The sequence below is a fragment of the Hylobates moloch genome, unplaced genomic scaffold (genome assembly GCF_009828535.3).
Source record: "Hylobates moloch isolate HMO894 unplaced genomic scaffold, HMol_V3 SCAFFOLD_1, whole genome shotgun sequence".
In the NCBI taxonomy this organism is placed as follows: Eukaryota; Metazoa; Chordata; class Mammalia; order Primates; family Hylobatidae; genus Hylobates; species Hylobates moloch.
In genome coordinates, this window is record NW_026652276.1 from 147,597,168 (window position 1) to 147,622,195 (window position 25,028).

A 25,028-nucleotide genomic window follows, 5' to 3' on the forward strand; every position below is an offset into this window, starting at 1 on the left:
TATTATTACTTTATTCACTCATGTTATATAGCTTAGACTTCATCGCTCAGATTAGTATATATACCAGCTTGGCTTCTTCACTTTGGGAAAAATATAATAAATAATGCACAACAAAACAACAACAAAAAAATCTATTTGCATGGCTTAACATTATCCTGAAATACAATGCTTTTTTTTTTTTTTTTGAGACGGAGTCTTGCTCTGTCACCCAGGCTGGAGTGCAGTAGCGCGATCTTGGCTCACTGCAAGCTCCACCTCCTGTGTTCAAGCGATTCTCCTGCTTCAGCCTCCCTAGTAGCTGGGATGGCAGGCACGTGCCACCATGCCCAGCTAATTTTTTTTGTATTTTTAGTAGAGACAGGATTTTGCCATGTTTGCCAGGCTGGTCTCGAACTCCTGACCTCAGGTGATTCACCTGCTTCAGCCTCCGAAAGTGCTGGAATTACAGGTGTGAGCCACCGTGCCCGGCCTACAATGCCTTATAATTATCTTTTCTTTCACACAGTTCTACATTCTCTCCATCAGGTGTAGGAATAACAAGTATGTGAATGGACTCAAAAGAAAATACCAATTCATGAAAGAATGTTTCTACCTCAGAAAGTTGATGTAAGTATTAAGTAAGTTAATTTACAAATCCTCTACCAGAGCGCTGGCACAGAATTGCTCATTACATGGTAGCTACTGTTACCAATTCATCTCTGCTGAGTTCAGTGGCAATACAAGAATAAAATATGTCACTTTGGGAGGCTGAGATGGCAGATCACAAGGTCAGGAGATCGAGACCATCCTGGCTAACACACGGTGAAACCTGGTCTCTACTAAAAATACAAAAAATTAGCCGGACGTGGTGGCGGGTGCCTGTAGTCCCAGCTACTCGCTACTCAGGAGGCTTAGGAAGGCGAATGGTGTGAATCCGGGAGGCGGAGCTTGCAGTGAGCTGAGATTGTGCAGCCTGGGCGACAGAGTGAGACTCTGTCTCAAAAAACGAATAAAATATGCTAGCAGAAACAAACGTGCTGGTCCTGCATGCAAAATAAAAGGGTTTCTTTCAGGCCGGGCGTGGTGGCTCACGCGTGTAATCCCAGCACTTTCGGAGGCTGAAGCAGGTGGAACACGAGGTCAGGAGATGGGGACCATCCTAGCTAACACGGTGAAACCCCATCTCTACTGAAAATACAAAACATTAGCTGGGTTTGGTGGCACACACCTGTAGTCCCAGCTACTTGGGAGGCTGAGGCAGGAGAATCGCTTGAACCCAGGAGGCAGAGGTTTCAGTGAGCCGAAATTGTGCCACTGCACTCCAGCCTGGGCGACAAGAGTGAGACTCTGTCTCAAAAAAAAAAACAAAAAAAAAATACAAAAAAGGCGGGGGAGGTTATTTCAAAGCTGCACATGTAGTACCTTAAATGTATGCGGCAACCAAGAAGAGGCAATAAAAAGTACCAAGTAAGAAAATAGTACACATTTTCTAAACAAAATTAAACCTCTGACTCTTCCAGCCAAAGTCAATCTCACTCTCCTCTGCATATCCACAGCACTGTTAATCCTTCTGGTAGCACCCATAACTAAGATACACATTAAAAAATATATTTTGTCACTGTTTTAGTAAGGATACAAACCCTCCACTGAAGTTTACATTTTTGTACACCTTTGAATTAGCATGCTGTGGTAAGTAAAGCAATGCAAGTGAAGTGAGAGTTGTAAATTTATGACTGTGCACTCAAAGATCCTCAGTTTCCTCAACTCTAAAATAGTAACACTGACTTCCATAAAATTTCTGCTCCCTATCTACTTTAAAGAGCTGTTTCTGAGGATCAAGTTGATTTTCCAGGGGTAAAGGCTATATAAATTATAAAGCAATACATAAACAAAAGGTATAATCATTTTGTTTCAGTGTTTTTGAACACGTATTCAGTAAAACCAGATGCCTTAAGGATGACCTTGGCTACACAATCTATTCAAACTACCTGTGTATCAAGAAGTACAGTGATACACATACTTTGTTTACTGTAAAAAATGCATTTCTAGAAATGAGAGTACTGTCTGAACAAGCACTATACAAAATCTACAGCATGGTCCCTATGGAGCTGCAGGTATTTTAAGTTGGTAAGTACCCTTTACATCCCCTGATGACACAGGTATTTTTGGCCATGATTCTTTGACTACTTTTCTCCTAACATTTATATAACAGTCATTACTTTAAAGGTCGCAATAATATTTAAGATGACCTTTATTTTGGTAAAGAACTGCTACATGAGTTTCAAGTCAAAGCGAAGTTTGGGGTGAGGGGTGGGGAAGAACTGCTAGAGATTCCTGATCCCTCTGCTCCCCTGACCATGTCCTTGACACACTCTTCAAGCCTCCATATTGTGAGCATTTCTTTGTTCAATGCCTAAACAACTTGGAAAGTTATTTCAATGAATAATAGAGGCAAACTATATTTGAGTTTGTATATTGAAGTCCGTTAATTGACTTCATCTAGATGTTTCACAGACAGCTAAGTTCAACATACTACTTTATTTCCACCGCCATCAGTAAGCCACCAAACTCCAGAGCAAGACCTCCGAGGCCCCACTTAAGTTTAATTCTATTGACTTCGCAGAGTTCATCTCTGTTAGTCTCTCCCTTGCTCACTCTGCACCTGATATTCTGGCCTCTCTTCTGGCCCTCAAACAAATCAAGCTCATTTCCTTCTTAGGGACTTTGCATATACTCTCCAGTCTAAGTGGGGATGCCTTTGCATCCAGATCTTTGCATAGTTGATTCCTTTGTAATATTCTGGTCTGAGTTCAAATCTCTCCTCTTTAGAAATGACATTCCTGACCATCCCATCTAAAAGTGGTTCCCCTCAGTATATCACTGTACCATCACCTAGTTTTGTTTTGTCTTATTTGTCTTAAATTACTTTGTCCTTTTATAATTTGGTCTTCACCTCACTTCTGAAGGTAAAGTGCCATGAAAGTAGGGATCTTGCCTATTATGTTCACTGCTGTATCTCTAGTATCATAGCAGTGCCTAATAACTCAATAACAGTGCCACTCAATAACATATGCTTAATAAATCGAAGTTTAAAAATAAAAAAATGATTTCATCTTCCAGTCTTGCTTCTGCTAATGTCCCTGTTTCAGTAAATGCTACTCCTACTCTCCTTGTTATCCACACTGAAAACCTTAAAATGTCATCTTTTAGGCTACTTCTTTACTCATGACATCCAGTGATGACCAAATTTGAAGACACTACTGCATAATAGCTCTTACGCTAACCTGTTTCCAAGCAAGATTATCATCTTGATCCAAGCCCTTGTTAAATCTGTGCCTCTACCAACCTAAATGGAGCTTTCCCTCCTTTCTCATCCTTCACACTGCTGCCAGAAAAATAAAAAAGTAGTGTTCTGATCATCTCACTTTCATGCTCAATAACGTTTAATCATTCCTCCACTGACCAAAGTCTAGCATTCAAAGCACTCTACCACAAGGACTTACTTAGCTCCTGGTTCACAGTCTTCCTCCTAATGACCAAATCTATTGTGCATTTTCTCAAGTGACCATTACAGGACTGCTCTGCTGCATTTGACACCATTCACCACTCCATCCTTATTCAATTTTGACTCTGTGAGCTAACTTCTTACATTTCAGAAACCCCTTCTTCTCTGTTAGCTTCTTTTTGTTTGGTTGTTTTTTTTTTTTTTTTTTTAAAGAGATGGGGGTCTCACTCTGCTATTCAGACAGTCTTGAACTCCTGGATTCAAGCAATTCTCCTGCCTTGGTCTCCCAAGCAGCTGAGATTACAGGCATGCACCACCATGCATGGCCTTAGCAATTTTTTAAAATCAGCACTTAAATCTAAATTTATGTCACATTCTTAAAAGATTTATCAGCCAGGTGCAGTGGCTCACACCTGTAATCCTCGCACTTTGGGAGGCCAAGGCAGGAGGACTGCTTGAGCCCAGGAGTTTGAGACTAACCTAGGCAACACAGTGAGATGCCATCTCTTAAAAAAATTAAAAAATTAGCCAAGCATGGTGGCAGTGCCTGTAGTCCTGGCTACTCATGAGACTGAGGTGCTGAGGTGAGAGGATCGCTTGAGCCCTGGGGATCAAGACTTCAGTGAGCCGTGATCACACCACTGTACTTCAATTTCAGCCTGGGTGACAGAGCAAGACCCTCTCAAAAACAAACAAACAATCAAACAAAAAACACCCTCTACTCTTCCTAGGCTACTCTCCAGGGTTCTGACTTCTCATTCTAACTCTCTTCTTGGGGGACCTCATCTACTTTCATAACTTTTACTGCTATGTGTAAGCTGATTATCTCGCAGAACTGTGCCTTCCACTCAGAAGCGTCATACTCTTACTGTCAACTGCCAGTGAACACTTCCACCTCAGATTCCTCACAAGCAATCTAAGAACCAGATAGCTTAGCCCACTTTCCTAATATAGTTCTTTTTCACCATTCAAACAGAAAATTTGGAAGTCATTCTTGATTCCTCTCTATCTCCTTCATCCCTGACAACAAGAGCAACTATTGTTTTATATCTACTATGTTGTAAGGCACTTTACTGGATGTTTTCCATATATTGTTTCACTTACTCCTCATATCCTTATGGGCTGAATATTACTGTCCCAACTTTTTATTTTTAAGAAATGGAGTCTTGCTCTCCCAGGCTAGAGTACAGTGGCACATTCATGGCTTACTGTAGCCTCTAACTCTTGGACTCAAGCAATCCTCCTGCCTCAGCCTCCTGAGTAGTTGGGACTACAGATGAATGCCACCACACCTAGTTAATTTTTAAAATTCTTTTAGAGATTATGTCTCACTATATTGCCCATGCTAGACTCAAACTCCTGACCTCAAGTGATCCTCCTGCCTCAGCCTCTCAAGTAGCCGGGACTACAGGCACAAGCCATGGCACCCAGCTTACTGTCCCAATTAAGATGAGAAAACTAAGGTTCTGAGGGGTATGTAAAACATCCAAGATCCTAAAATGGAAAAGTGGCAGAGCTGGGATTTGAACTCGGGCTTAGCCAACTCAAAAAGCTATTCTCTTTCCACCATATACATTATCTATGTTAATCATAAGTCCCTGTTGAGTCTACCTCTTCAAAATATCTCAAATGTCTCCGTTTTCACCATACCTATTGCTTGTACAGTAGTGCAAGCCCTTATCACCATTATGTCAGTTTTGCCCCTTCTAATATTCATATTGCAGACCTAGCTCCCCAAAAAGCCAATGGGCCCTCCATACATTCACAATAAGGTCAGTATTTCTTAGCATAGTACATAAAGTTCTTCATGATCTAACTCTTGCTTAGTTTTATAACTTCATCTCTTGGCATTCCTGCTCCATGCCCACTCTCACCATCACCTACGGTGAACTCCTATCTTCTCTAATGTTCTGTGTCTCCGAGCATTTGAATATTATAGCTGGAATCCAACACATTCTCCCACCCCAAATCTCCATCTCCCTTGGTCTGACAAAAGCCTATTCATCTTAACAGATTTTGGTCTTTAATCCTTCTTACCAATGAAACTGCTTTGTAAAATAATTTAATAACTCAAAATTTCTTGGTATTGTAACTACACATTATGGCGAAACAGACTGAGGATGGCCGTTCTTTTATTTTTCTTCCACATTACCAAAGGTAAAACATTCCAAGGCTGCTTGGAGTAGCCAAGCCATCTTTCTTCTTCCTTTTTTTGTTCTGCTTTTTTTTTTTTTTTTTTTACTTTTTTTCAAATATAGTAACTGGGCCAAGGTAATGGAGGGGGACAGTTTGTTGGTAGGTAGTAAGATATGAGAATTGCTAACTATTCAACAAGATCTAGCTTGTTGGGCATTTCTTGCTCATTTTCTTTTAGTACCAGTAGTCTTTTGCCTTCGTAGAGTAGTAAAATTTGAGATGACTTGAATTTAAGCTAACAGGAAGAAAGGAAGGTCAGGTTTAGCTAGTAAAGGAAAAGGGCATATTCCATATAGAATAACCTAGTTCTCTGGATTGTGAGGCAGGGGCCTATGCCTAAGCCAACAAATTCTAACTTGAATTTTGGTATACCTAGCTCCCTAAGAGATCTCAAGAACTGGTTGAATTAGAATTTAAGTATTTCTGGTCTTACTAGTAAGATACCATCTCATTCCATCATATTAGTCATAAATTATTTCCAACAAAAGCTGCTCAAGAAAGAGGCCATCTGTGTGGTTTTTATGTCATTTGTCCTTTAGCTACCAAGGTTCCTGGCACACTGAAAGTACTTAATGCTTCTTAAATGAAGTGAATGATAATCTAAAATCCATACAAACATACAAGCTTTCTTATGAAACTCGGCCAGCAGTATATCACAGGGCTGCTAGACGACAGCTATTTTACAATACACATGCATATGGGTGACAAGACAGTAAGAAACCAAATCAAGTGGATATCTGCTACAATTCCTCCCTGACTCACTGATATGGCAGTCAGATCATTTAGAAGCAGATCCCAGAGCATAACTCTCAACCTTGGTTCTGAAACTATATACTACTCTCTCAGGTATCAGATTTATCCTACGACATTTGCTATCTACATTCAGCAAGGTTTTTTTTTGAAAAGAGTATTGTAAAAATTTTAACTCTAAAAAATTATAGGCCTGGCGTGGTGGCTCATGACTGTAATCACAGCACTTGGGGAGGCCGACGTGGGTGGATCACAAGGTCAGGAGTTTGAGACCAACTAGTCCTAGCCTGGTCAACATGGTGAAATCTTGTCTCTACTAAAAATACAAAAAAATTAGCTGGGTGTGGTGGCGGGCACCTGTAGTCCCAGCTACTTGGGAGGCTGAGGCAGGAGAATCACTTGAACCCGGGAAGTGGAGGTTGCAGTGAGCTGAGATCTCACCACTGCACTCCAGCCTCGGCAACAGAGCAAGACTCCATCTCAAAAAAAAAAAAATTGTAACTAAACTTGCCATTTAGGGAATAGGCTAAGATTTCTCCCTTTCTACCTATTTTGATGAAAGTAAATAGTTTAGTATTACAAACACATATACTTTAAGTTTCTCTTTCTTCTGATTTTAAGAACAAAGCATGCTCACCACAGAAAACTATGAATGAGGAAATGAAATCATCCAGAAAGTAATTACCCATAGATTACCACTATTATCATTTTGATGTGATGATCTAAGTTCTGTTTTAATCTTTGTTCAATGCATTTTGATGCTGATATAACTTTGCTACATAAAAATTCTGTATTATCCTCTTTTACTTATTTAATAATATAAGTACTTCTAAGTTATTAATATTACAAATTATTTTAATATAATGGTTGTGTAATATTTCATCATATACCATAATTTACAAAGCCATTACTGTACTGTTCGATATTTATTTCCAAATACTTATTATAAGTGATATAAAGTAATGAGCAACTTGAACTAAAATATTGTTTATTATTTCCAAGGGATAGTCCTAGAAGTGAGATTACTAAATCAAAGGACATGAAACATTTGTAAGACTATCTAGATTATAAAATTACAGGAGTATATATAAAGAGCTGCATTCATTTACATTTCCACCAGAAGTATGAGAGAATGCTGTTTCATCTCATGGAGCATGAGAAATTCAGTAAAATCATTTAATAAACAAAAAATTGGATATCTCACTGTAGTTTCTAATAGAAGTGATTACTCCTCTCACCTCTAATACTGTACATTTCCTTAAGGTCTAAGCCAATGTAGTAAGGCAAGAAATAACAGATCTATATAAGAAATAAAGACTTAAAAGGAAGTAATGAAACTGTCATGATTTACAAAAGATATAACTATATTACTTAGAAAACTATAGAAAAATCAACAAATTATTATAATATGACATCTGGACATCAGCAAGATGGCCAAATACAAGAGCAACATAAAAAAGCAACAGTTCCCAGCCATATCAGCCATAAGCAATTGAAAAAGAAAAGAAACACAATTCCATTCATAATAGCAACAATAACCACAAATATCTGAGAAATCAATCTAATTAGAAATATGCAAGATCTTGAAGAAGATTTAATAAAGGATACAAAACAAGACCTCAATATATGTTCTTGGATAGGAAGAATCATTAAACTAAGTGTGTCAATTCTTCCAAAATTATTCTATGAAGTGAATGCAATCACAAATTTAATTCAAAACTTTTCCATGAAACTGCTAATCTGACATGTGAAAAATCAGCTAAGAAAACTCTGAAAAAGCAGAATAGTGGAATAAAGATATGTTATGTAGCTACAGTAATTAAAATAAGGTGCTGTTAGCTTAGGACTAGGGACAGAAATGAACACACAGTTTAAAACAGATGCGTGTGTGTACACAAAATAATCCAACTGTGCCTTATTTCTTCTTTTGGAAAAAACGATTTGCAAGGTTTTTTCTTATAGTAAATAGCAAGTAACATTACTCTGTAAGTAAGACAGATCTGCAAATTTGAAAAACAAAACTATTTATCTATCTACCTATAAATAAACTCACCAACCAATAAACTGAAAAGGACCTATTTAATAATAGTCATACAGCAGGTTCAAAGTACATGTGTTTCTTAATCATGTTTTGTGCATATAACCTAGGGAACAAGGTTTTCTAACAGAACTGATCAGGAAAAACAAAAGCTGTTGATTTCTATGATACAAAACTTGCCACGGGGGCTAGTGGGATTTTTTCTGTTCTGAATACTACTAAAATGATTCTTAACTGAGCCTACCTAGATTGACTTCCTTTACAGATTAAATTTGGAATCTGCCTAAGCAAATGTCTAAGGTCCTCTCAAAAAACATATCTCCTAACATTGCAAATAACTTTCAATAAACACACTCTAAAATAGGATTTGGTTTACATAATGATCTGACTTAAAATAAGCAAGGAAGATGTATATTCCTAAACATAAAAAGATAACCAAATATGCTTAGGGCTGGGGAGGATAGAAAGGAGAAACCGGGAATGACTGCTAATAAGGGTTTCTTTATGAGGTCATATAAATGTTCTAAAACTAGACTGTGGTGATAGCTGCAAAACTCTATCAATATACCAAAAGCCATTGAATATACACTTAAAGTTGCTGTATAATATGGTATGTGTATAAATAAATAAAGTTGTTTTTTTAAAGGTAACTAGATTTTTAAAAAAACCATTTTTTAATTCTACTTTAGTTGGCTCTAAGTACCTTTACGCCAGTGGTTCCCAAATGGAGGTAATTTTGCCTTCCAGGAGATACTCAGCAATGTCTGGAGACATTTTTGGTTGTCACAAAGTGTGAGATTACTGATATATAGTGAGTAGAGGCCTGGGATGCTGCTAAACATCTTACAATGCACAAAACAGACCCCAAAAACAAAGAATTACTTGGCCTAAAATGTCAATAATGCTTAGGTTAAGAAATCCATGGAAACTCAGCATTGGAATAACTCAACTAACATTTATGCCTCTCATTCGTATCATAAACAGCTATAACAAAACATAAGAAAAATTAAAACATGGTACATTTGTGTCATCCCTATAAAAACTACATGAGTCTCCACAAAAACAGAAACTATATGACTCTGAATTAAAGCCTTTGAAAAGAGAGCTATATGAATTTGGGAATAGGCTGTGACAGTTTTTTTTTTTTTTTTTGGAGATGGAGTCTTGCTCTGTCGCCCAGGCTGGAGTGCAGTGGCGCAATCTCGGCTCACTGCAAGCTCCGCCTCCCGGGTTCACGCCATTCTCCTGCCTCAGCCTCTCTGAGTAGCTGGGACTACAGGCGCCCGCCACCACGACCGGCTGATTTTTTGTATTTTTAGTAGAGACAGGGTTTCACCGTGGTCTCAATCTCCTGACCTCGTGATCCGCCCGCCTCGGCCTCCCAAAGTGCTGGGATTACAAGTGTGAGCCACCGCGCCCAGCCTAGCTGTGACAGTTTTGACAGACATATGACTAGAGAGATTCCATGGTACAGTGGTGGAAAAAAAAAAAAAAAAAATCCTAGATTTGAAAATTATGCTTATTAATTACAAAATACTTCTTTGCCTTATGCAAGAGCTTCAATGACATGTTTTCCTATAGATGAACTATAAATGAAAATATTAAGAAATAACTGAGTACCTTCTGTATCTCTTAAATGAAGGTGAACCATATTAGCCAATGACTTCCAGGACTATCAACATACTATGGGTCATGTACAATCTGTGAACCAATATTGAGTTACTGAACAGGCACATCAGTTTAGCAGAGCTGAAAGTAGAACTTTTGGGTCAAGCAGACCTGTTTCTGAGTTCTGATTCTCCCTGCAGTTTCTTCCTTTGAGGACCTGGGAGCTGTGGGAGTTGACTGAAATAGTGTATATAGCATACGTCTTAGCATAATGTCTGGAATATGATAAACACTCAAGAGGAATGTTAACTCCAGTAAAACAAACTGCAAATGTATTAAGTACAAATACTTAACAGCCATTCACATTTCCTTAAGTCCTAGCACTTTGGATGTGGACTTAGTATACAAGTGAGATTTATTCATTCAGCAAACATCTACTGAGTACCTGCTATGTGCTTAATGCTGCTGGAGAAATGATAAATAAGATCTGACCAGAAGCCGTCACCTGCAGGGAAGACACACTCAAATAAATAATTATAATATGCACAATAACAAAAATGTGCATAAAATGCCTACTTAACAGAGAGGACAGTGATTTACTGTCAAAAAGAAACAATGAAGAACCCACTGACAGGTGGAAAGAACAAAGGCAAATGGGAAGGCAGTGGGAAGGCTATATTTAAAGACATAACCCTGAGACAGCACACCAATGGAGATTAAAGTTCAAGGAAGTGAGGGGGCTAAAGATGGGGCTGGAAGGATAGATCAGGAAGGGCCTTAATTAAACTTTTTTTTTTAAGAGACAGGGTCTTGCTCTGTTGCCCAGGCTGCAGTGCAGTAGTGCAATCATAGCTCACCGTAATCTCAAACCCCTAGGCTCAAGCAATCATCCCGCCTCAGCCCTCCCGAGTAGGACAACAGGCAAGTGCCACCATATCTAGCTAAATTTTTTACTGTGACAAGGTCTTACTATGTTGTCCAGGCTGTCAACTTCTTAAAGAAGGGACTTTCTAGGGTAGGAGAGAGGGAATCCTTGTTAAGGTATTATGCCCATCCTTCCCATCCCCAATCCAGAATACCTGCCACACAATAATCACTTGCACTTACTCAATTTACTAAATGGCTATAATCGAACTAAACTATTTTACACACTTACACTTTGTCTAATGCTCTCTTCTAAGACTTGGGAAGGTTATGTATATTTCCCAAGATTACACAGCTGCTATTAAGTGGCAAAGCTAAGATGTGAACCTTGGTCAGCTTGAATCCAGAGCCCTACACTCTTCCGGTTGGCTATATTCTCTCCTTATGCACTAGGATATTATTTGGACTTTGCAGGCAACAGGGAGTTAGAGGTAAACACAGTAACACCTGTCTATCAATTCTGATGCCTGAAGGTATTGCTCTTTTGAACTTCCGTGAGCTAGGAAGGAAAGGCAACTCTAGTCATTTGTTGTTGGAGAGAAAAGCTTAGGAAAACAAAGACATACACCCTCTTTGATACCTAGTTATTTCTATTTATTCTAATCTTGCTCCAGATAACTGTCAACTATAATCAACTCTGTTTATGTTAAGGAAATCCTTCCTAGCCGGCAAACCCTAGAAAGATCTGAATACTTTTCTTAAACAGAATTTGCCATATTTAAAACAAAACAAAAAAAACTTTCTAATTTTCCCTCATTCTACGTTGAACCATACTTGCCAAAGTTGATGATGAAAAATAAATCAAAAAAGGAAAATCTGGCTAATTCTATGTGAAATTTTAAATAGTCTTTAAAAGTTTTAAAGCTACTTCCGGTCCTTTAGATGTACAATGAGTCACCATAGTAGTAATGCATTGCTATAGCCTCTATCACCAACTTTTATTCTACATTGGGCTCTATTACCTCTTGACAGTTTTTATAACTTGAAAAGTCTGCAATTGGAAGCCTATGAAGGTTGTGAGGAAGCTTGGCACAGTGGTGCACACCTGTGGTCGCAGCTACTCAAAAGGCTGAGACTAGAGGACTGCCTGAGCCCAGGAGTTTGAGTCTAGCCAGGGCAACACAGTAAGACCCCATCTCTATAATAAAAAAAAAAAAATAGAAAATAGATTTTTAAACGAAGATTGTGACAAAGGGAGCAGGGGTGTATCAGATCTCAGTTTTAGGAAAACTCTGAAATGTCAAGAACAAAATAAACGTGAAAACCTAGAGGCAGAGATACCAGTTAGGAAAGAAGCTATTTTACCTTCCAGATCATGAGGCTCTGAAACAGAGCCCTGACTGGCCGGGTGCAGTGGCTCACGCCTGTAATCCCAGCACTTTGGGAGGCCGAGGCGGGCGGATCATGAGTCAGGAGATCAAGACCAACCTGGCTAACACAGTGAAACCCTGTCTCTGCTAAAAATACAAAAAATTAGCTGGGCATGGTGGTGGGTGCCTGTAGTCCCAGCTACTTGGGAGGCTAAGGCAAGAGAATGGCATGAACCCAGGAGGCCATGCACTCCAGCCTGGGCGACAGAACTAGACTCTGTCTCAAAAAAAAAAAAGAGAGAGAGAGCCCTGACAAGGGAATGAACCAGATATAAGAATGAATAATAATTATCATAATAAATAGTTGCTAGCACTTCGTGAAATCTTTTCTGTGTTCTAAGCACTGTGCAAAGTACTTTACATATCTTATCCCACTAAAGTAACATGATTTCTGCCATTTTACAGATGAGGACACTCAGATCTAGAGAAACACTTGATCAAGATTTAAGTGGCAAAACCAAGACTTGAACTTTAGAATTATAAACTTTTGTTAACATCATTAATTGATAAAGATCAAATAAATCTATAAGTATTCTAATCTGAGTGACGACGATCCCATTAACAGAAACGGGAACCCCGGAGAGGAAGCAGGCTTGGAAAAAAAATCAGCTCTACACTCAGATGTCTCCTACAGACAGAACCCAGCTCAAACTCTGTCTTCAACTAGAACTGCTCTTCCTCCAAGAAGTCAGGCTTGGCACTATCTCTTCTCCAACCGCGATATTTAACTTCCTGTCCCTTTCACTCCCTTCATTTTTGAACTTAATCTTCATCCTCACTTTGTTCCCTAGTTATGTTGGACACACTCTCAATCCAATGCTCCTCTGGCTTCACTTAGCATCCGTGGTAATCCCTTGTGTCTCTCTGAACTTCTGCCATTCCTGATGGTAATTCTTATCACCCACTTTCTGGTGTTCTTAGGCCGCTAAACACCAAGGAAAGAGGTTACAGGAGGGCTAATAAAGCCCTAAAATTTACATTACCTGAGCCATCACTGTTGCTTGGTAACCTTTCATTCATCCTATGTTGGCAATGTACATAGCCCTTCATTGGCTGTTCCAATTTTTTTCCCTCTGTCCTCAAATCCTCATTCCCCTTTCCTTGCACCTTACAATCTGAAGACGATTTTGCCTCCTAATTTACTGAGAAGTCACCCAGAAGTATCTTGATTCTCCCTTCTATTATCAGCATCTGACTAGTTGTCCAAACGTTGACTCATCTTTTTAAAATGTCATTTTAGAAGCACTTTCACCTGGGTGACCCTGTCTCAAAAAAAAAAAAAAAAAGTTATATATCAGTGCTGTCCAATATGATAGCCTCTTGCCACACATGGTTATTAGCACTTTAAATGTAGTTAATGCAACTGAGGAAATACGTTATTAATTTTAATTAATTTTAGGTTTATAAGCCACATGTGACCAATATTGAACAGCACAGTTCTTAGGTCTTATCAAATGATTCAAACACAAAACCTGCTGAACTTTTCTCAATACTCTCAAGTCAACATTCAATACCATCTGAAATTCCTCTTAGCTGCTGACATACTACCCTGTTCTCTATTTCTCTGATGGTTCTCACTTTTCTTAACTTTCTGCTTTTGGCCCCCAAAGACCAGGTGTAACCCTAAGTTCAGTTCTCATAATTCTGCAATTCAAACTCAAAATTGTCTGCCTCAATTTCATACACTGCCATAATTTCAACCATCATCTCCATGCAAAAGACTTTCATATCTAGACTGCTGATTCTGATCTCTTCTCAGGACCAATCTCCAGATACAAACTAGACACTTTCAATATACTATTAGCTCAGACTTACTAACAAATATCAAAATTCAGGTTCATCACTTTCATTTTCTAAAAGTCATTTCTTTCTTTTTCTTTTCTTTTTTTTTTTTGAGATGGAGTCTTGCTCTGTGCCTAGATTGGAACGCAGTGGAGATCTCGGCTTGCTGCAACCTCCGCCTTCCAGGTTCAGGTGATTTTTTTATTTTTTATTTTTTTATTTTTATTATTATACTTTAGGTTTTAGGGTACATGTGCACAATGTGCTGGTTTGTTACATATGTATCCAAGTGCCATGTTGATTTCCTGCACCCATTAACTCGTCATTTAGCATTAGGTATATCTCCTAATGCTGTCCCTCCCCCATCCCCCAACCCCACAACAGTCCCCGGAGTGTGATGTTCCCCTTCTTATGTCCATGAGCTCTCATTGTTCAATTCCCACCTATGAGTGAGAACATGTGGTGTTTGGTTTTTTGTCCTTGCGATAGTTTACTGAGAATGATGGTTTCCAGTTTCATCTATGTCCCTACAAAGGACATGAACTCATCATTTTTTATGGCTGCATAGTATTCCATGGTGTATATGTGCCACATTTTCTTAATCCAGTCTATCGTTGTTGGACATTTGGGTTGGTTCCAAGTCTTTGCTATTGTGAATAGTGCCGCAATAAACATACGTGTGCATGTGTCTTTATAGCAGCATGACTTAGAGTCCTTTGGGTATATACCCAGTAATGGGATGGCTGGGTCAAATGGTATTTCTAGTTCTAGATCCCTGAGGAATCGCCACACTGACTTCCACAATGGTTGAACTAGTTTACAGTCCCACCAACAGTGTAAAAGTGTTCCTATTTCTCCACATCCTCTCCAGAACCTGTTGTTTCCTGACTTTTTAATGATGGCCATTCTAACTGGTGTGAGATGGTATCTCACTGTGGTTTTGATTTGCATTTCTCTGATGGCCGGTGATGATGAGCATTTTTTCATGTGTTTTATGGCTGCATAAATGTCTTCTTTTGAGAAGTGTCTGTTCATGTCCTTTGCCCACTTTTTCATGGGGTTGTTTGTTCTTTTCTTGTAAATTTGTTTGAGTTCATTGTAGATTCTGGATATTAGCCCTCTGTCAGATGAGTAGGTTGCAAAAATTTTCTCCCATTCTGTAGGTTGCCTGTTCACTCTGATGGTAGTTTCTTTTGCTGTGCAGAAGCTCTTTAGTTTAATGAGATCCCATTTGTCAATTTTGGCTTTTGTTGCCATTGCTTTTGGTGTTTTAGACATGAAGTCCTTGCCCACGCCTACGTACTGAATGGTATTGCCTAGGTTTTCTGGTAGGATTTTAACGGTTTTAGGTCTAACATTTAAGTCTTTAATGCATCTTGAATTAATTTTTGTATAAGGTGTAAGGAAGGGATCCAGTTTCAGCTTTCTACATACGGCTAGCCAGTTTTCCCAGCACCATTTATTAAACAGGGAATCCTTTCCCCATTTCTTGTTTTTGTCAGGTTTGTCAAAGATCCAAAAGTTGTAGATATGTGGCATCATTTCTGAGGGCTCTGTTCTGTTCCATTGATCTATGTCTCTGTTGTGGTACCAGTACCATGCTGTTTTGGTTACTGTAGCCTTGTAGTATAGTTTGAAGTCAGGTAGCGTGATGCCTCCAGCTTTGTTCTTTTGGCTTAGGATTGACTTGGCGATGCGGGCTCTTTTTTGGTTCCATATGAACTTGAAAGTAGTTTTTTCCAATTCTGTGAAGAAAGTCATTGGTAGCTTGATGGGGATGGCATTGAATCTATCAATTACCTTGGGCAGTATGGCCATTTTCACGATATTGATTCTTCCAACCCATGAGCATGGAATGTTCTTCCATTTGTTTGTATCCTCTTTTATTTCATTGAGCAGTGCTTTGTAGTTCTCCTTGAAGAGGTCCTTCACATCCCTTGTAAGTTGGATTCCTAGGTATTTTATTCTCTTTGAAGCAATTGTGAATGGGAGTTCACTCATGATTTGGCTCTCTGTTTGTCTGTGATTGGTGTACAAGAATGCTTGTGATTTTTGTACATTGATTTTGTATCCTGAGACTTTGCTGAAGTTGCTAATCAGCTTAAGGAGATTTTGGGCTGAGACAATGGGGTTTTCTAGATATACAATCATGTCATCTGCAAACAGGGACAATTTGACTTCCTCTTTTCCTAATTGAATACCCTTTATTTCCTTCTCCTGCCTGATTGCTCTGGCCAGAACTTCCAGCACTATGTTGAATAGGAGTGGTGAGAGAGGGCATCCCTGGCTTGTGCCAGTTTTCAAAGGGAATGCTTCCAGTTTTTGCCCATTCAGTATGATATTGGCTGTGGGCTTGTCATAGATAGCCCTTATTATTCTGAGATACATCCCATCAATACCTAATTTATTGAGAGTTTTTAGCATGAAGGGTTGTTGAATTTTGTCAAAGGCCTTTTCTGCATCTATTGAGATAATCATATGATTTTTGTCTTTGGTTCTGTTTATATGCTGGATTACATTTATTGATTTGTGTATGTTGAACCAGCCTTGCATCCCAGGGATGAAGCCCACTTGATCATGGTGTATAAGCTTTTTGACATGCTGCTGGATTTGGTTTGCGAGTATTTTCTTGAGGATTTTTGCATCAATGTTCATCAAGGATATTGGTCTGAAATTCTCTTTTTTGGTTATGTCTCTGCCAGGCTTTGGTATCAGGATGATGCTGGCCTCATAAAATGTGTTAGGGAGGATTCCCTCTTTTTCTATCGATTGGAATACTTTCAGAAGGAATGGTACCAGTTCCTCCTTGTACCTCTGGTAGAATTCGGCTGTGAATCCATCAGGTCCTGGACTCTTTTTGGTTCGTAAGCTATTGATTATTGCCACAATTTCAGAGCCTGTAATTGGTCTATTCAGAGATTCAGCTTCTTTCTGGTTTAGTCTTGGGAGGGTGTATTTGTCGAGGAATTTATCCATTTCTTCTAGATTTTCTAGTTTATTTGCATAGAGGTGTTTGTAGTATTCTCTAATGGTGGATTGTATTTCTGTGGGATCGGTGGTGATATCCCCTTTTTCATTTTTTATTGCATCTATTTGATTCTTCTCTCTTTTCTTCTTTATTAGTCTTGCTAGCGGTCTATCAATTTTGTTGATCTTTTCAAAAAACCAGCTCCTGGATTCATTAATTTTTTGAAGGGTTTTTTGTGTCTCTATTTCCTTCAGTTCTGCTCTGATTTTAGTCATTTCTAGCCTTCTGCTAGCTTTTGAATGTGTTTGCTCTTGCTTTTCTAGTTCTTTTAATTGCAATGTTAGGGTGTCAATTTTGGATCTTTCCTGCTTTCTCTTGTGGGCATTTAGTGCTATAAATTTCCCTCTACACACTGCTTTGAACGTGTCCCAGAGATTCTGGTATGTTGTGTCTTTGTTCTCATTGGTTTCAAAGAACATCTTTATTTCTGCCTTCATTTCATTATGTACCCAATAGTCATTCAGGAACAGGTTGTTCAGTTTCCATGTAGTTGAGCGGTTTTGAGTGAGTTTCTTAATCCTGAGTTCTAGTTTGATTGCACTGTGGTCTGAGAGACAGTATGTTATAACTTCTGTTCTTTTACATTTGCTGTGGAGAGCTTTACTTCCAACTATGTGGTCAATTTTGGAATAGGTGTGGTGTGGTGCTGAAAAAAATGTATATTCTGTTGATTTGGGGTGGAGAGTTCTGTAGATGTCTATTAGGTCCACTTTATGTAGAGCTGAGTTCAATTCCTGGATATCCTTGTAAACTTTCTGTCTCGTTGATCTGTCTAATGTTGACAGTGGGGTGTTAAAATCTCCCATTATTATTGTGTGGGAGTTTAAGTCCCTTTGTAGGTCACTCAGGACTTGCTTTATGAATCTGGGTGCTCCTGTGTTGGGTGCATATATATATTTAGGATAGTTAGCTCTTCTTGTTGAATTGATCCCTTTACCATTATGTAAAGGCCTTCTTTGTCTCTTTTGATCTTTGTTGGTTTAAAGTCTATTTTATCAGAGACTAGGATTGCAACCCCTGCCTTTTTTTGTTTTCCATTTGCTTGATAGATCTTCCTCCATCCCTTTATTTTGAGTCTATGTGTGTCTCTGCATGTGGGATGGGTTTCCTGAATACAGCACACTGATGGGTCCTGACTCCTTATCCAGTTTGCCAGTCTGTGTCTTTTAATTGGAGCATTTAGCCCATTTACATTTAAAGTTAATATTGTTATGTGTGAATCTGATCCTGTCATTATGATGTTAGTTGGTTATTTTGCTTGTTAGTTGATGCAGTTTCTTCCTAGCCTCGATGGTCTTTACAATTTGGCATATTTTTGCAGTGGCTGGTACTGGTTGTTCCTTTCCATGTTTAGTGCTTCCTTCAGGAGCTCTTTTAGGGCAGGCCTGGTGGTGACATAATCACTCAGCGTTTGCTTGTCTGTAAAGTATTTTATTTCTCCTTCACTTATGAAGCTTAGTTTGGCTGGATAGGAAATTCTGGGTTGAAAATTCTTTTCTTTAAGAATGTTGAATATAGGCCCCCACTCTCTTCTGGCTCGTAGAGTTTCTGCTGAGAGATCAGCTGTTAGTCTCATGGGCTTCCCTTTGTGGGTAACCCGACCTTTCTCGGTGGCCGCCCTTAACATTTTTTCCTTCATTTCAACTTTGGTGAATCTGACAATTATGTGTCTTGGAGTTGCTCTTCTCGAGGAGTATCTTTGTGGTGTTCTCTGTATTTCCTGAATCTGAATGTTGGCCTGCCTTGCTAGATTGGGGAAGTTCTCCTGGATAATATCTTGCAGAGTGTTTTCCAACTTGGTTCCATTCTCCCCGTCATTTTCAGGTACACCAATCAGACGCAGGTTTGGTCTTTTCACATAGTCCCAAATTTCTTGGAGGCTTTTTTCATTTCTTTTTATTCTTTTTTCTCTAAATTTCCCTTCTCGCTTCATTTCATTCATTTCATCTTCTGTCAGCGATACCCTTTCTTCCAGTTGATCGCATCTGCTACTGAGGCTTCTACAATCTTCGCGTAGTTCTCGAAACTTGGCTTTCCGCTCCATCAGCTCCTTTAAGCCCTTCTCTCCATTGGTTATTCTAGTTATCCATTCGTCTAATTTTTTTTTTCAAAGTTTTTAACTTCTTTGCTATTGTTTTGAATTTCCTCCCATAGCTCAGAGTAGTTTGATCGTCTGAAGCCTTCTTCTCTCAACTCATCAAAGTCATCCTCCATCCAGCTTTGTTCCGTTGCTGGTGAGGAACTGCGTTCCTTTGGAGGAGGAGAGGTGCTCTGCTTTTTAGAGTTTCCAGTTTTTCTGCTCTGTTTTGTCCCCATCTTTGTGGTTTTATGTACTTTTGGTCTTTGATGATGGTGGTGTACAGATGGGTTTTTGGTGTGGATGTCCTTTCTATTTGTTAGTTTTCCTTCTACCAGACAGGACCCTCAGCTGCAGGTCTGTTGGAGTTTACTAGAGGTCCACTCCAGACCCTGTTTGGCTGGGTGTCAGCAGCGGTGGCTGCAGAACAGCAGATTTTCGTGAGACCACCAATTCAGCTGTCTGATAGTTCCTCTGGAAGCTTTGTCTCAGAGGAGTACCCGGCTGAGTGAGGTGTCAGTCTGTCCCTACTTGGGGGGTACCTCCCAGTTAGGCTGCTCAGGGGTGAGGGACCCACTTTAGGAGGCAGTCTGTCCGTTCTCAGATCTCCAGCTGAGTGCTGGGAGAACCACTACTCTCTTCAAAGCTGTCAGTCAGACAGGGACCTTTAAGTCTGTGGAGGTTCCTGCTGACTTTTTGTTTGTCTGTGCACTGCCCCTAGAGGTGGAGCATACAGAGGCAGGCAGGCCTCCTTGAGCTGTGGTGGGCTCCACCCAGTTCGAGCTTCCTGGCTGCTTTGTTTACCTAAGCAAGCCTGGGCAATGGCGGGCGCCCCTCCCCCAGCCTCACTGCGGCCTTGCAGCTTGATCTCACATTGCTGTGCTAGCAATCAGCAAAACTCCGTGGGCATAGGACCTTCCGAGCCAGGTGCGGGACACAATCTCCTGGTATGCCGTTTTCCAGGCCCGTTGGAAAAGCGCAGTATTAGGGTGGGACTGACCGGATATTCCAGGTGCCGTCTGTTACCCCTTTCTTTGACTAGGAAAGGGAACTCCCTGACCCCTTGCGCTTCCCGAGTGAGGCAATGCCTCGCCCTGCTTCGGCTCACGCACAGTGCGCTTCACCGACTGTCCTGCACCCACTGTTTGGCACTCCCTAGTGAGATGAAACCGGTACCTCCAGCAAATGCAGAAATCACCCGTCTTCTGTGTCGCTCAGGCTGGGAGCTGTAGACCGGAGCTGTTCCTATTCGCCCATCTTGGCTCCACCTCCAAAAGTCATTTCTTTCAATGGCACAAGCACTTTCATGGTCATCCAGATTCAAACTCTACAAAATTACCCTTAAAAGGTTTTTCCTCTCTCCATTCATACATCAAATTCTGTCTTTTTTATCTTTATTTTTTTAAGACTCTTGAGAACCACATACTTTACACTCAAGTTCAGATTTCCCATCACTGATATCTGAGTCAATACTATGCTCCTGAAACTGGCTTCCCCATTATTCCTATGTCTGTTAAAAAATAAAACTAGCTTGGGCAACATGACAAAACCCCGTCTCTACAAAATACAAAAATTAGCTGGGCATGGTGGCAGCACACCTGTAGTCCCAGCTACTTGGGAGGCTGAGGTGAGAGGATTGCTTCAGCCTGGGAGGTGGAGGCTGCAACAAGCCAAGATCACACACCACTGCACTGCCTGGGTAACAGAGTGAGATCCTGTCTTCAAAAAAAAAACAAAAAACTAAAACTAAAACACTGCTTTATAAATGAAACTTCCTGTCCCCTATCCCTCAAAAATATACACATTCACATATCCTTTTCACCTGTCCTTGGTCTGACAGTGTCATTCTACAACCAAACTTCTATGAACCTTGCTAAATTCATTTTCTAACATTCTCCTCAAAGTCTCCACTATAACTTTAAAGGTCTATCCACTCTTTCTTATACAAAGCAGATTCCAACTTCCTATTGAGAGGTGACAGTGTGCTGGCAGCCCTCGCTCACTCTTGGTGCCTCCTTGGCCTCAGTGCCCATTCTGGCCGCGCTTGAGGAGCCCTTCAGCCCACCGCTGCACTGTGGGAGCCCTTCTCTGGGCTGGCCGAGGCTGGAGCCAGCACCCTCGGCTTGCGGGGAGGTGTGGAGGGAGAGGCACGGGTGGCAACCAGGGCTGTGCGCGGTGTTTGCAGGCAGCTAGAGTTCCGGGCAGGCGTGGGCTTGGCGGGCCCCGCACTCGGATTGGCTGGCCGGCCGGCCGGCCCTGCTGGCCCCAGGCAGTGAGGGGCTTAACACCTGGGCCAGCATCTGCGGAGGATGCGCCGGGTCCCCCAGCAGTGCTGGCCCACTGGCCCTGCGCTTGATTTCTTGCTGGGCCTTAGCTGCCTCCCCACAGGGCAGGGCTTGGGACCTGCAGCCCACCATGCCTGAGGCTACCCTGCCCCAGCTGTGGGCTCCTGCGCAGCCTGAGTCTCCCCGTACATCCCCCCCGTGGTGGGTTCCTGCATGGCCTGAGTCTCCTCGATGATCACCACCCCCCTGCTCCACGGCACTCTGTCCCATCGACTACCCAAGGGCTGAGGAGTGCGGGGGCATGGCGCAGGACTGGCAGGCAGCTCCACCTGCAGCCCCGGTGCGAGATCCACTGGGTGAAGCCAGCTGGGCTCCTGAGTCTGGTGGGGACTTAGAGAACCTTTATGTCTAGCTAGAGGATTGTAAACACATCAATCAGCACTCTGTATCTAGCTCAAGGTTTGTAAACACACCAATCAGCTCTGTGTCTAGCTCAAGGTTTGTAAATGCACCAATCAGCTGTGTCTAGCTAATCTGGTGGGGACTTGGAGAATCTTTATGTCTAGCTAAGGGATTGTGAATGCACCAATCGGCACTCTGTATCTAGCTCAAGGTCTGTAAACGCACCAATCAGCACTCTGTGTCTAGCTCAAGGTTTGTAAATGCACCAATCAGCACTCTGTGTCTAGCTCAGGGTTTGTAAATACACCAATCGACACTCTGTACGTAGCTAATCTAGTGGGGACATGGAGAACTTTTGTGTCTAGCTCAGGGATTGTAAACGCACCAATCAGCACCGTGTCAAAACGGACCAATCAGCGCTCTGTAAAACAGACCAATTGGCTCTCTGTAAAATGGGCCAATCAGCAGGATGTGGGTGGGGCCAGATAAGAGAATAAAAGCAGGCTGCCAGAGCCAGCAGTGGCAACCCACTCAGGTCCCCTTCCACACTGTGGAAGCTTTGTTTTTTTGCTCTTTGCGATAAATCTTGGTGCTGCTCACTCTTTGGGTCCATGCTGCCTTTACGAGCTGTAACACTCACTGCAAAGGTCTGCAGCTTCACTCCTGAAGCCAGGGAGACCACGAACCCACCAGGAGGAACAAACGACTCCAGACACACCGCCTTAAGAGCTGCAACACTCACTGCGAAGGTCTGCAGCTTCAATCCTGAGCCAGCGAGACCATGAATCCACCAAAAGGAAGAAACTCCAAACACATCCGAACATCAGAAGGAACAAACCCAGGACATGCCGCCTTTAAGAACTGTAACACTCACCACAAGCGTCCGCGGCTTCATTCTTGAAGTCATTGAGACCAAGAACCCGCCAATTCCGGACACACTGTCTTTTGTACAATGCCTTCCTCCTTTATTCCTGTTAGGGCTCTCCTTTTCTCAAAGAATCAGTTCAAGCCTACCAGACTTCATGGAGTCTTTTATTTCTGCCCTGGCTCTCAGAAGATTCATCTACTCTTAATTTTAGTATTACCATCTTTTACCATTCAACTCTCTTTTAGCATATGCCACTTGTATTACTTCTATGCATTACCTTTTATTTTAATGAATATTCTGTCTCCTCAACTGGAACATAACCTTTTAGAAGATAAAGGCTTCTACCTTTATGCTCTCAGAACTTAGCCTTGTGCTTACACTTAGTAGGAATTTAAGGAATAAATCCCAAAGAAATGGATATGCAGTTGAGAAGTGGTAAGAGGACAAAGTTAGTAAACAAGACCACTAACAATTAAATGGATAAAATAGGAAATAATGGTAAAAAGCAATCTGCCACAAGAGCAGAAAATACGAGCAAAAGCAATCACAGAATCAGGTATTAGTGTACTAACCATCTAAATACAGTATAATCTTACTACAGTGATCATCAAACAATTCTTGGGACTTTTCTGTTTTACAGGCAGTTCATCCAAACAAGTAACGCTCAAAATATATTACCTGGGTAAAACACAGAGTTTATGGTTAGTATCTTTCCCCTCTGCCACAGTATTTATTTTAATGAAATCTGATATACCAAGGCAAGCTGGCAGCTTGTGTGGGTGGGTATAAGAATTCACAAAACACGGTGGCTCACGCCTGTAATCCCAGCACTTTAGGAGGCTGAGGCAGGTGGATCACGAGGTCAGGAGATTGATACCAGCCTGGCTAACACGGTAAAACCCTGTCTCTACTAAAAATACAAAAAGTTAGCCGGGCATGGTAGTACATGCCTGTAGTCCCAGCTACCCAGGAGGCTGAGGCAGGAGAATCGCTTGAATCCGGGAGGTGGAGGTTGCAGTGAGCTGAGATCGCGCCACTGCACTCCAGCCTGGTGACAGAGTGAGACTCTGACTCAAAACAAAACAAAACAAAAACAATTCCCAAAACATTACAATGATAGCTTTAATTCTATAGAATTTTAAATCAGTCTAGCTCTGGAAATACAGAACTAATGCTCAGTGCTAAGAGGGTACAGTATGCCCTGTCAGTTCTTAGGGTCATAGCTTAAAATAGTTGCATAGTTTAGGGCCAAGAGAGGTTGGTCCAACACTGTTAAGCTGTTACGGATCAGTCTAACTCCATAGATGGCTATTTTAAGCTGCATCTCTAAACAGCAAATTGAGCAATCATGAAATACTAGATTTCTACATTCAAGTGTAAATGAACTGGCCACAGATTTTTCTCTAAAATCGTGTGTGTGTCGGGGGGGGGGGGGGGGGGGTGCCACCTAAGAACCATCTTGCATATTCTACCAAGCAATCCAGATCTATCTTCAGTAGTAGGGAATTCAGCTTTTCACCTCCAATTAAGGTGAAAAGAGTATGAGCACTTATTTGGGGAAAAGGAGGATTTTAAAAAATTATTATATTAATTTTCTTGGACACAAATGACTTTTGGCATTTCTGTGGTGAAGGGAGAAGAGATGAGAACACAGGCAAAGAAAAGGTTTCATTCACTTATGTGATGAATCCACAATATGATTTTTAAAAACTCATTTATAGAAATAAACTGGCTGGACGCAGTGGCCCACAGCTGTACTCCCAGCACTTTGGGAGGCTGAGGCAGGTGGATCACCTGAGGTCAGGAGTTCAAGACCAGCCTGGCCAACATGGTGAAACCCTGTCTTTACAAAAATTAGCCAGGCATGATGGCAGTTGCCTGTAATCCCAGCTACTCGGGAGGCTGGGGCAAAAGAATCACTTGAATCCAGGAGGCGGAGGTTGCAGTGAGCCAAGATTGTACCATTGCACTGCAGCCTGGGCGACAGAGTGAGACTCTGTCTCAAAAAAAAAAAAAAAAAAAAAAAATGAGTAAAGTATACTCCTGTAAACAAAATTTGAAGCATACTTCTCTCAGATTTCTGCAGAATTTGGAAACTACTTGTGAGTATTCTTAACTAATGGCAATATAGTTCTTTGCATAAGTGTAATAAAATCTGTTTTCTTTTGCAACAGGACACAATTGGAGAAACTGGCTTTGACTAGAATGGCATGCTT

At 40.9% G+C, this 25,028-nt stretch overlaps 1 protein-coding gene across 3 annotated transcripts in view; it reads right to left on the reverse strand.

Annotated features, from left to right (window-relative positions):
• Positions 1-25,028, reverse strand: part of SP4 (Sp4 transcription factor) — a 91,047-nt gene that overhangs the window by 41,514 nt on the left and 24,505 nt on the right. The window lies entirely within an intron of this gene.